Source organism: Xyrauchen texanus, chromosome 42 (assembly GCF_025860055.1).
Source record: "Xyrauchen texanus isolate HMW12.3.18 chromosome 42, RBS_HiC_50CHRs, whole genome shotgun sequence".
Taxonomy (NCBI): Eukaryota; Metazoa; Chordata; class Actinopteri; order Cypriniformes; family Catostomidae; genus Xyrauchen; species Xyrauchen texanus.
The window spans coordinates 3,844,889-3,857,851 of record NC_068317.1 but is presented as its reverse complement, the minus strand read 5'-3'; the positions used below and the strand labels follow the sequence as shown (position 1 = coordinate 3,857,851).

General features: G+C 36.4%; 1 pseudogene; it reads left to right on the top strand.

Annotated features, from left to right (window-relative positions):
- The first annotated feature begins 535 nt into the window (after positions 1-535).
- On the top strand, positions 536-12,724 carry LOC127634797 (phosphoribosyltransferase domain-containing protein 1-like; annotated as a pseudogene).
- Positions 12,725-12,963: the final 239 nt, after the last annotated feature.

Here is a 12,963-nt window from a genome sequence, read left to right as displayed (position 1 = left end):
AACACCTTAGCAACCTATTACTAATGGCCTGACAACCACTTTCAACAGCCAATCATCATGGCAGCGGGTTCTCCACAGGCAAACATCACACTGTAAAAATCTAGTTTTGTATACAGGTATATACATATATCCTTGAAAATATAACTGTCATTTGTCCCAAAATTTAGGAAAGCATGATACTCCATTAATAAATTCTGCTTGACTTCAGTTAAACATCAAATGTGACTGATATTAAAATCTGAGCATCGGCTTAAAGAACAACACACCGTTCATGAAATTCATTAAGGGACAGTTTTTAACAATATTGCCCTCATTTCATGCTGGAGCTAGTCTGTTCATAGTTAAAGACATTTAATTCATTTCACACTACTGAGTAGAAACAATGACATGTCAAAAAGGAAGTATTGCAATATTTTAATAATTTCAAGAAAACTGTAAACATCGCACAGCGTGTAGTCATGTAAAGTGGGTGGGTGCAAAAACATCTCCTCTCTCTCAGGAACTATTACGGTTAATTTGAGTCTCTCTCCACCATATGACCAATGCCATGTCAGATGACCAGACAAAAGAACCAGGCGTTGTGGTAAATATATTTAACAGGATTTTATTCATTACAATTCCAATTAAATTAAAAAGACAGCTTAGTTTGTGTATAAATGACTATTTCTAGAGTATTTTGTCATTTAGATGTACAATGAACTATATCATTAAAGGAATATATTTGTTTCCTGTTTTGTTTTTGATTATTGCTTATATGATAGACTGGTCATGGTTGGCCAGGTTATAATTTAGATTTGTTCAATTATCCTGAACATTACCATGGTGATCTGGAGTGTGTGTCACTGATGGTGTGTACATCCCTCATGGAGTCATAAAGAACAGGTAAACACACAACTGACACTAGATGACCTATGTAGATGTAAGAGCTAAAGACATTTTTTTATTGAAATTTATTTACAAGACGGTGGTCTTGAAAATATGGAGTGGTGGTGGCGTAGTGGCTAAAGCACAGGGCTGTTAATCAGAAGGTCACTGGTTTGAGCCCCACGGCCACCACCATTGTGTCCTTGAGCAAGGCACTTAACTCCAGGTTGCTCTGGGGGGATGGTCCCTGTAATAAGTGCATTGTAAGTCGCTTTGGATAAAAGCGTCTGCCAAATGCATAAATGTAAATGTACAAGACATACATTTTTAAGATGGAAGATTATTCAAGTATTGAATGTGATATTTCAGTCATATGCATCATCAAATGAATTAGCCGATTATTCACTGAGGAAAATGTTATTGCTCTGAGGTTGCACTTTCATATTTCAGGAGACCTAATGAATTTAACAGTTATGTTTCATTTAGGTATTAACTTTCAGATGTTTCTCCTAAAATTCCTTTAAAGAAATAAAAAATAGACACAAACAAGACAATCATTAACGTACAACAACAAAGCTAGTAAAAAAGAATGTAAATGTTCATTTTGAGATCTCTGACTTTTGATTGCAGACTCTTGAACACTTTTTGAGATTTCTTGTGTCTCATTCTCAGGAGAAATATCTGAGAAGCAGGAAACTTAAGCTAAATGTACAGTATCCATCTGTTTTCTTCTCGTTGATGTCTAGAAGAAACAATTGAGATCTAATTTGTAATTTCTCTTTCCTGTGGGTTGTTACTCAACTATATACTACAGAAATGCAATGGAACAATCTGTGGTTTCCTCTTGAGTTGGATAATTACATATAGATATATATTATTTGTGAAAACATGCCATGTAGTGTCTGTTCTCAAGTATTCATCCTGCAATCCCACATGCACATTCCAAAAATATTTGGGCTGCAACTTTGCACATCAAGTCCATGTGACTCCGTTAAATCAAATGTAGGAGGTCACATGACCTCCTCACACAGTTATTTGTGTGACTTGTATGATTGAGTGTCTGGCCAGAGACATCCTGGAAGACCTTGAACATCAGGACATGATACATCTGTGTGTTCTGAAGGGAGGATTCAAGTTCTGTTCTGATCTGGTGGAGTCCATCAAAGCTCAGAACCACAGCGCCAACAAAATAATACTAAATAGCACCAGAGTTGAGTTTATCTGCTCCAAGAGCTATCTGGTGAGAAAATAATCTGCAACACAACAGCCAGTTGAGACTAGCCATTTTAAAAACATCGAATCGTTTTACAACTCCAAATGATTGTAACTGCTCGCTGTGATCAGCAGAGGGCGCAAGACTTCTAACTAAGCCAGTGTTAAAACAAAGATTTGGTATGAACTGTAAGATTAATTACTATTGTTGTTGAAGTTCATCCTGTATTAAGTGCAGAAGTTCATATTGATGCAGTTGTTCTTTGTTAGTTGACTGATGAAGGCTTTTGATGGCAAATAAAAGCCTTCATCTGCCAGCTATAACAATGGACAACCGGAGGATAACAAAAAGTGATGGAATTTGAACTTTACTATAATATAGTCGTAAGGTTGGACGCTGATTCAAGTAGTTGAGAGATTTGTAGCTTTGCACAGATATTTTGAAGTGTTAAAAATGATAATGGCACAATGCTCACTGAACATTTAAAAATTATTACAAAACAAACTTATTATAGCACTACAACTGCTTTAAGTTTTTAAGAAATGAAATTAATTTGAGCAAATCGGTTCGTTCGCACAGTTAGTTTCAGTGAACTGTTTACAGAAACATTTCACTCATTTCTCTTCGTCATCAATCAAATGTGTCACTGGAAGTCCCGTGTGGCATTATGATTTACCTTGAATTTTAGTAGTAAAATACATTTATGTTAAATACTGCTGTTTATCAAATGCTTTGTTGTTTAAATGATTAAATGTCCTCTAATATCCATGTAACGGTTTTACTTCTGAGGAATCTTCCTTACAGGGGTGTGATTCAAACATTTTGCGAATTGGTTCGAATGAATCATTACAAAGAATTGGTTCCAAAGGACTCACGACATCACAAGTTCTAACGCTGTTTGAATTATTTGCTAGTAGATTGAGCTGTTTACACATTTTAATTAATAGAGGTACACATTTTGCTCAACAAAGACATTTGAATAATAATTAAAAAAAAAGTCAAAAGGCAGTGTATCATTCAGTGCACATTAAAATTTAATTTCAAAATGCTTAAAACCCAAGGGGAAAAATTGTGTGTAGTGAATCTCACTGAGAAAATATCTGGGTCATATTTCAACCCACAATAAAAAATAAAATAAATTATAAAAAAAAAAAAAAAAAGATATTATGTCTTCTTTATTCAGTCTATTTTAAAACCATTAAGAGTTTTATCATTGTAAGATTATTATTTGGACAATTAATCTATTTTTCCCCCAAATTCTAAAACTGAAATGTGCAAAAATGTAATTCCCATTTCCATAAAGCGGAAATATATATATATATATATATATATATATATATATATATATATATATATATATATATATATATATACACACAGTATACATATTAATATAATATAATATAATATAAGTATTATATACCATCACCTTCTTTGTGGTACAGAATTTAGGCTGATTTTAATATACAATAAATAAATAAATGTGACCTAAGCTTAATTTCCTTTAAACATGTTTTTATTTGATTTTGGGATGAAATACGAGTTATTGACAGTCTTTACGATTCACTGGTTTATGAGTGAAAATAGAGTTAAGGCTTCCACTTTGAGAGTTCAGTGACACAGTGAAGTCCAAGTTGTCCTGTCACTTCTGGGTGTCTTCATATTCTGGTGTTTTACTGTGAGCCTCCACTTTATCACCCAGTGGCACTACTTCCTGTCTGAGCACTGACCCAAAACCTCAATCTCAAACACTGAAGAACTACTTCACCCTTTCACTGAAGATCAACTGACCTCGAGCAGAGGACACAACACGATTGTCTCACAGACAAAAGCAGCTTGTGTCTGACTGGTGTAGCGATTGCAGGCAATTGTGTTTGCAGTGCTCATGCCTATAGAGACTGTAAGATCATATGGACTGACAGGCCCTAAATAGAGGGTTTTTAACACTCTTGTCTTGTGTTTTCCACTCCGTGTGTTTTACAGAATGACCAGTCCACTGAAGACCTGCATATTATTGGACCAGAGGATTTATCCATGCTGAAAAGAAAGATACAGACCAGTCTTTCCATAATTATTAGTCAGAAGAATGCATTAATATTCACTGTGTCCTTTATTATTAGTGCTGTTTGCTTAAGCAATCATCGCTATTACTGTTGCTTATACTTAGGGTTAGATATTTTATGTATTAAAATTTGCCATGTAACTCAATCAGCACCATGTGTACTATGGACATGAATGATACCTAAAATCACACGGCTTTGTTGAGAAGAGGTTAGGTGTGCAAAAAATTAGCAAGAAATACATTCATTAATTCCCACAGGCTTACTCTGAAGGAGGGAGCCAAGCCATACCTACAGACAAGAATATGACAGAGATTTGGAGGTGCTGTGTTTTCACCACAAAACAACCACCTAACAACCACCCAGAACAATATAGCAACACCCTGGTAACCACCAAGAACACCCTAGTAACTGCTAAAACATGCAGAACACTTTGGCAACCACATAGAAACACCCTGGCCACCACTATGTATAACCTAGCAACTGCTAAAACACTCAGTAAATCTTAGCATCCACATAGCAATATCCTGGCAACCACACAGAACACCCTAGCAGTGTGGCTGTGATTGTAATACTTAGGAGTATCAGATTCTCTTCCAGATTTGTTCTGTTAAACTGTTTTACCCAGCTTTTCTTCGTACATCTACAATCTGAAATGATAGACTTTTGTTTAGAAGAAAAACAGTACATTGACTCTCACTAAAAAAGAATGTAAAACCAGACCTTATCTGTCCAACAAGTCATGTGTCACAAGTCACAGATAATTAGCTCACACACACACACACACACACACACACACACACACACACACACACACACACACACACACACACACACACACACACACACACACACACACACACACACACACACACATGTTGTGTTTCCATGTTTTATGGGGACTTTCCATAGACATAATGGTTTTTATACTGTACAAACTTTATATTCTATCCCCTAAACCTAACCCTACCCCTAAACCTAACCCTCACAGAAAACTTTCTGCATTTTTACATTTTCAAAAAACATAATTTAGTATGATTTATAAGCTGTTTTCCTCATGGGGACCGACAAAATGTCCCCACAAGGTCAAAAATTTCGGGTTTTACTATCCTTATGGGGACATTTGGTCCCCACAAAGTGATAAATACACGCTCACACACACACACACACACACACACACACACACACACACACACACAGAGTCTAGAACAGCTCTTTCAGACTTCTGAGTCGTGTATCAATTTCTCTAACAGCTTGTGTGAATGTAATGGGATTATGATTACACCTTATAATGGGGGCAGATTTATTGATTGTGTGTCTTTATAGAGAAGTCTTGGTCTGTGACTGGGGTGGTCCAGCACAAGAATGTTTAAATGGGTCAGTGTGTTTAGTGAGAAATGGCCTAATGTGTTCAATGGGTGGGTGTTGGTCATGTGGTTTTCAAAAACAAGCCACATCATTGAATTGCCATGAGTTCATTTATGAGCCCTACCTAAACTGAGAAACTTCTGTAATGCCAAGACTTTGCTGGTTTTTTCTTCTTCTGCTGTATATTAAAATGATAAATATTTAAATAGGAGCTGTCACAGTGTTTAATTTTAATGATAACATAATGCAGATGATCATATCATGGACTGGAGTATAGGTCCTAATCAATTTTTAATCAGCCTTTTTATCTCAAAATATTTGTCAAGCACAGGATAAGGCTGGGGTTCTCAGCAGCAATATTATTAATAATAATCATATGAAATAGTATGTTTTTCCAATATTATTGTTTGGTTAATTTTCCCCTAATTGGAATTCCAAATGAAAGTACTACACTGCCTTCATTCGAGTGGTGGTGGCGTAGTGGGCTAATGCACATAACTGGTAATCAGAAGGTCACTGGTTCGATCCCCACAGCCACCACCATTGTGTCTTTGAGCAAGGCACTTAACTCCAGGTTGCTCTGGGGGGATTGTCCCTGTAATAAGTGCACTGGAAGTTGTTTTGGATAAAAGCATCTGCCAAATCCATAAATGTAAATGTAATTTTACAAGCCCCCTAAAGACATGAAGTTATTATGATATGAAATAAATTGATCAAAATAGTAATACATTTCAAATATAAACAATAATACATTTAAAATATAATACAAATATAAATGTCACTGTATGAGCATGTGGAATTCTCTTTAACAGAAGTCTCTCTACACAAAAGAAAACGTTCCACAAGACAAAGAGTAGAGTGTGCTTCGCCATGGCAACAGTTATTCTTCAAAATATTTCATACAACAATTACAGAGGGTGTGGTAATCATTTTGATAAAGTCAAGATTGTCTCTCATTGTTTCTGCTGTTATTGAAAATCTCTTGTATTCTCTAAATTCTGACATCTTCTCTCTGTTTTTCCACATGAACACAGAATGTAAGAAACATTTTTTGTTTCTTACATTCACTGTGGATGAAACAAAGTATTCAGGCAAATTAAAAAGATGTTTAACTTTTATCACAAGACAGAGAGACGTGGATGCCCGTATTTCTGTTTTATTTATTTCTGTTTATGACAATTTCCCAGGGCACATGCACATGGGTAGTCTGGCATTTGTCTGGAAAGCAAAAGAGTGGAAAGGTATTTTCCTTTCAGATAACATTTTGCATCAGACCTTTTCCAGAGTTAAATCACGCTCGTTATAGCGTGTGCTGTTGAATTGGTCATTTCTTTCTCATAACCTGCGTTAACTGTTAATTCTCATTCATAACTTTTTTATTTACTGTGTTTTAATGTATAAATTGTGTGACGTACAATAAACATTTTTTTTTATTATTCATACTCTTAAATCTTAAAGGTTTATTCATTTAATTTGATAAAAATTACAAAATGTTACAAAATGATTGAAATGTGTTCAACTTAAAAATATGCTAAAATATATGCTATTAGTGCTACTTTTTAACCCTTGCATGCATACTTTTTGTCTTAGTGTATTTATTTCACCACCTTAACCTAATCCATTTTTTTTTTTGTTATGCCCCACCTTTTTAGTATTCCTCAACCTTTCTCCTATGAATAATGCAACAATAAAAAATGCCTAAATTGCAAAATAATATAGGGGGATGAAAGTAACACCTTTTGTTTGAGCATCAGTAACTACGAGGTTGTTTGAGCTAGGTCTCTCAAATTTTGATACATATTACCCATATCTGTCTTCTACAAATAAAACTCACTTGGACATCTATTACACAATCATAGATTATGTGATTTAGTGTGAAATACAAAGAGTTCCATTGTTACAACCTGCCCCACAACTGGGGTGAGTTGTAACACTAGCTGGGGATGGATGTAACAATGAGAGTTAATTTGCTAAAATAAGATCCACACTATACAAGAATATATTTATACAAGAACTTTAATGAAGAATAAAGAAGACATTGTTTTGAATTATCTGAACAATTTAAAGTGAACAAAAAATGTCTTATTTTTTCAAAACTTAACATTATCTGAAAAACATTTTATGTGTGTGTTTGTTTGAGTGTGCGTTTGTGTTTTTGTGTGTGTGTGTGTGTGTGTGTGTGTGTGTGTGTGTGTGTGTGTGTGTGTGTGTGTGTGTGGACTGTATTCCTGAATGTTCATGTGTCACAGGTTCAATTACTGTCACAGTTGTGGAAAATAGATGGCTGCCCCTGGAGTGCAGGCTTTGTGGGCCCAGAACTGACAGTGTACACACTTGACTCACATTTCTTTTGGCCTCGAGTTTGCAAAGTGTTCCATGCATACAATGCAGAAATTCTCATCATCTGAGGTTTCAGAATCCTCTTGATCATTGGGCTTGGGCCTTTTGCTTGTTTGCTCTGCTTTCTTTTTTTTCACCCTTTCCAGATGGCAGGGTTATTCTTTTTTTACACTTTTCTTTTAATGGTCCTCTTCTTTGCTTCCTCTTCAGTCAGGTGTATCTGTCAGAATTTCTGATTGCCTCTTCTTTCTCTTCCCACTGGCAATTTTCCTTGGTCCTGCTTTGGGAAATGGATGGGGAGCAGAAGGACTGAAACCTTTTTGAGCAGCTTGAGTTGAGAGGTCTGGCTGAGTCTGAGAAAAGGCTAGACCTGCCTGGTCAACTGGGAAAAAGGCTTGGGCTGGCTGGTCAGCTGAGGTAGAGGCTTGGGCTGGCTGGTCAGCTGAGATGGAGGCCAGAGAGGCAGATGGATCAGGGCGATCTGTGACCCTGTGATGGTGCATAGTCACACTCCTGGAAAATGTCTGGATTGAAAGGCCAGATGCCTGTACATCTAAAACCAGCTTGTACGTTGCTTGGCGTAGCAGCATTGGGGAATGCAATACTGACCAGGTTTGGGATGTCATAGATTGTCTTTGTTTTTGCAGAATTGCTGTGTTGTTTAACTTCTTGAATGGACCATAGACGCTGCGATAAAGGGGCTGTAGCTTATGAGAACAGTGGGGTGGGAAAGAAAGGAGCACTATCCCATTTTCTTTGCAGAAAGTGACTGCCTTCACTGAAATATGAGAACTGTGGTTGTCCAACAACAAGTCAAGTCAAGTCAAGTCAAGTCAATTTTATTTGTATAGCGCCTTTCACAACACACATCGTTTCAAAGCAGTTTTACAGAATATCAGCATTAACAGACGATAAAACTGTTATGTCTATAAAGTCAATTAATCATCATTGTGTAATTTAGATAAAATACTATTTTTAATAGTGTTTAAAAATAATTAAATGATAATTGTATTAATAACCCCAGTGAGCAAGCTGTAGGCGACTGTGGCAAGGAACACAAAACTCCATAAGATGTAGATTAATGGTGAAAATAACTTTGGGAGAAACCAGACTCACTGTGGGGGCCAGTTCCCCTCTGGCTAACATTATGAATGTAATGTAAATATTAATTATGTATAGGTAAAATAATGGTTTAAAATTATTAAACTAAGTGCCTGTACAACAGTAGCACCTTCCTCTCAGGACCGACCTTTGTATGCTTAACAAAGTGATCCAGGAAGATGAGGAAATCCTCCTCCTGCACCCATCCATTACCACACCCAACACTACCTGGTGGTCCATCGTTTAAGAAGTGGTCTTTATATCTTTTACATGGGAAGACAAAGGCTGGAGAAATGACATTTCCTAGTGCATTCACAGCACAAGCTACAGAAACCAGGCCACCCCTTTCTCCTGATGTCATTGCACCAACTTGCTTAACACCGCGCCGTGCGATTACACGGTCAGGAGTCTGGACAGTTGTGATACCCATCTCATCCACATTCCAAATATCATTTCCAGTAAAGCTGTGCTTCTCAATCACACCTCCAAGCTTCTTGAAGAATCTCTCCACATTTGGATGATTGAAACTTGTGGCTCGTGACAAACTAGTTGGCTGTGCATTTCTGATGAACAGATTTGGATGGTGTTTCATGAAGCCTGAAAACCAGTCAGTTCCTGCCATGGATTTCTCCACTCATGACTGGGGGTGTTTACAGTAATTGTCCACTGCCAACTGGTATGCAAACTTCCTCACCTAAAAGCAAGTGATCAGTAAACATGTTATCTCCATGAATGTTGTATGACCCCTTGGAGCAATAGGTAATAAACAAGCCACAAACATTGTTGCTGAAAAGCTCTTCATAATGGGGATAATAATTGTGGAGTGAAATATTTTCCTTAAACATATGAGTGCACCATTATGCCTCTCTCATTGTTATCTCACGAGGGGTTAACCCATAGAAAAGATCAGCTGCTTCCGTCAAATACTCTGTCAAGAGTTCCTCCTGTGCCTCTGAAGTCTCTCTGACTACTACGATAGCCTACATGGGGCTTCTCACTTGAACCCTCCGCTCTTAGCTTCTTTGCGGCTTTACAAAATCTGTACAATGTGACGTGACAGATGGAATGGGTCTTGTCGACTGATCTCACAGATTTTCCCTGCCTGACTTCAACTGCAGCATTTCTCAAAATGTCTGCAGGGACGCCTCTGCCTGTCTTGTGCTTCCACTGCCTAGGCATGCTGGAAAAAAGTTGAAAAGTACTTAAGTACAAAAAACATTTTTTTTAACATGAACTGTTACAACAATCCCCACAACAATCAGCCATTACATAGCTAACTGTTTAAGGTATGTGGGTTTAAAGTTAGCATGACTGCAAAGCATCAAATTAAACTAGAGAAACGGCTACTTTAGTTGATATAAGTTGCAACATTGTATCTACAATAGAATGAACGCTAGGCAAAAAACGCTAGTACTTTCTTACCTGAAAATCAGTTTTTTGGTTGTAAAATTCACAGTGTTTCTAACAGAGATATGCCACTTCTCATGTGAGCTCGAAAATGAAATTGGAGTCTACGATATTGATGACATCAATGCAGATCTTTTCTGATTGGTCAAACTGACAGTGTTACAACTAACCCAGTATTACAACACTCCCCGGTCTCCCCCTATTCCAAATACTGTATATTAAATTATTATTTAATATTGATATAAGTTTACTATCACAGTACATCTCTTTCTTTTTTATTACCAGATATATTAGTCCTATATTAATTCAAATGACTACTATATCATGTCGAATTTCTGCGCTAAGATGGTGAATTATCAATACCTTGTGTACTTAAACATACATACAGTATTATACATGGTGTTTCTTACTCAAGGTGGTGCTGTTGTTTTAGTGATTGACTTGATGTACATTTGACAGTTATTTGACGAAGAAGCAACATGGAAAAAACTACTGGAAGTACAACACCTGAACAGTATGATATGACTATTGCCATTTGGGTGAATATGACTTATGTGTTATGTGTAGTTTAATATGTGTTTGACAGCCATTTGTAGTGTCATTTCACTGGTATATTCAGTATAGTATATATAAAAAAACAACTCAAAATATATCATAATATATTATATTATCTATTATTTCTAATTGTCTTAAAAATTGAGAATTGTACACTATCTGGGCATTTTGTAGATATTTTTGTGATAGATTAAGTGCCAGGTTACTAAAGATCTAAATATGTAATAATGTTTGGTGAAACACTCATTTTATCAAAGGTTAACAATTTCTATTTAACTATTTCACACAAAATATATGAGAGTGCTCTGAACTTTTTGTGCTTATTAGTTTTGAGTTGTTATCTTAGCAAATACTAATGTAAAACTCTATTGGAATAAACTTTGAGCGTTAGTCGAGTTGTTTCACGTGAGGAGTGCTACTAGTTTGTTTCTCGTGCATTTTCAATCAAACCAGTGTGGACATGGCCTTAGTATACTGACAGTAGTCAGCAAGGCAGCTCACTAGGCTTCTGACACATCCATTGTGCCAAGTGTACCATATCTCACAAACAAACACAAACACAATATTATGTGCATATCTATTTCTTCACAGGCAATAGTGGACGCTGGAAAGACCATGAGAGCACTTCTTCAGCATGTGTCTTTCCAGCCCAAATTGGTTAAAGTTGCCGGGTGAAAGCAGAGAGGAAATTACTTCAGTTAGGAAAAATTATTTCACCTGTGCTGTGTGTGGCCTGAAATAATATCATGTTGCGTTTGTGGCTGAATTCAGAGAGGGCCAAGCTGAAAAGTGACTCACTGCTATTTTGAATGAGATCTAATGGACGTGTGAATCTATGTTTGTTTAATAAAACAAGAGGCTTCCTCATGGGGCGGCAACACTCCCAGTCTGTGAGTGCTCAAGTGTACTCAAACACCACTCTGAAAATGGCTCTGTTCAAACTTGGTGAGCTGCTGACCTAGAGAGAACTGTATAGCCAGAAAATGTACCCAAATGCAAAAACTTGGCCAACAGAGGGTGTGTTGTTAAACAATACCTTCAAATGTCTGTGCTATTAAACTGGATGTGTTTTTATTAAGTTAATTTGCAATAAATATATGAACTTTTACTAACTTGAGTATTGAGTGCATCTCTTCAAACTGTCAAACTTCAAACTCCGCAATGAAAGTAGTTGACCTGAAAGAGAAAACTGACAGTAGTCGAAGACAGTTGATGCTAATTGCATTTAGACACATTCCCGAACGTAGCGACATATGATAACATGGTAAATAATGAGACAATGAAAAGGACTGAAATAAAGATTCAATCTAAGTAAAATAAACAATTTTACCCAATATTTGTGCGTACTATGTATTTTAATGCATATTAGAGCATCACATTATTAGCATAGCAACATGCTAATGTCAAATACTATTGAAACCAATTCTGAACCAACTCGTACACTTCACGCGAGGAGTGCTATTTGTGTGGCGTGTGAAGTTGTTGAGTGCCTATCTAGAGTGTTTCAAATTAAACATTTCAAAATTAGGATGCTAACTTTAAAGCTGTTTATGTAGGTAGTAGACAGCAAGGCAGTTGACTTAGTTTTGGAACAGAGCCACTGGCAACAAACACAGAACGTGTGTCATAAACAGCACACTCTTTACTTATGGGATGGACTGCTTATAGTGCTATGATCTGTGTTGTTGTGTGTTTGAGTTTCTATCTGTCGTTTGTCATTCCCAATCGTTTTGTGGTGGGTTATGCTCTTGACTTCAATGAGTACCTCAGAGAACTCAATGAAAGAATGTACTTCATGTCTTTTTTCTTTCTATGATCTTTCAGAGACATCGATAGTTGATGAGATATTGAATTTGAAACCACACTACCAAAAAAGTACCAGAGTGCCATAATATCACCACCATCTTTCTTTCTTTTTTACATGGTATTATGGTCAGTGTTCATTTTTACAAATCATTTTATTTTTATCTTTTGGAAAAAATTTCCTTTAAATTTAGTCAATATTTCATCATGTCATATTCATTCATTGAAGTCAGTTTTGTTTTTTATTTTGAC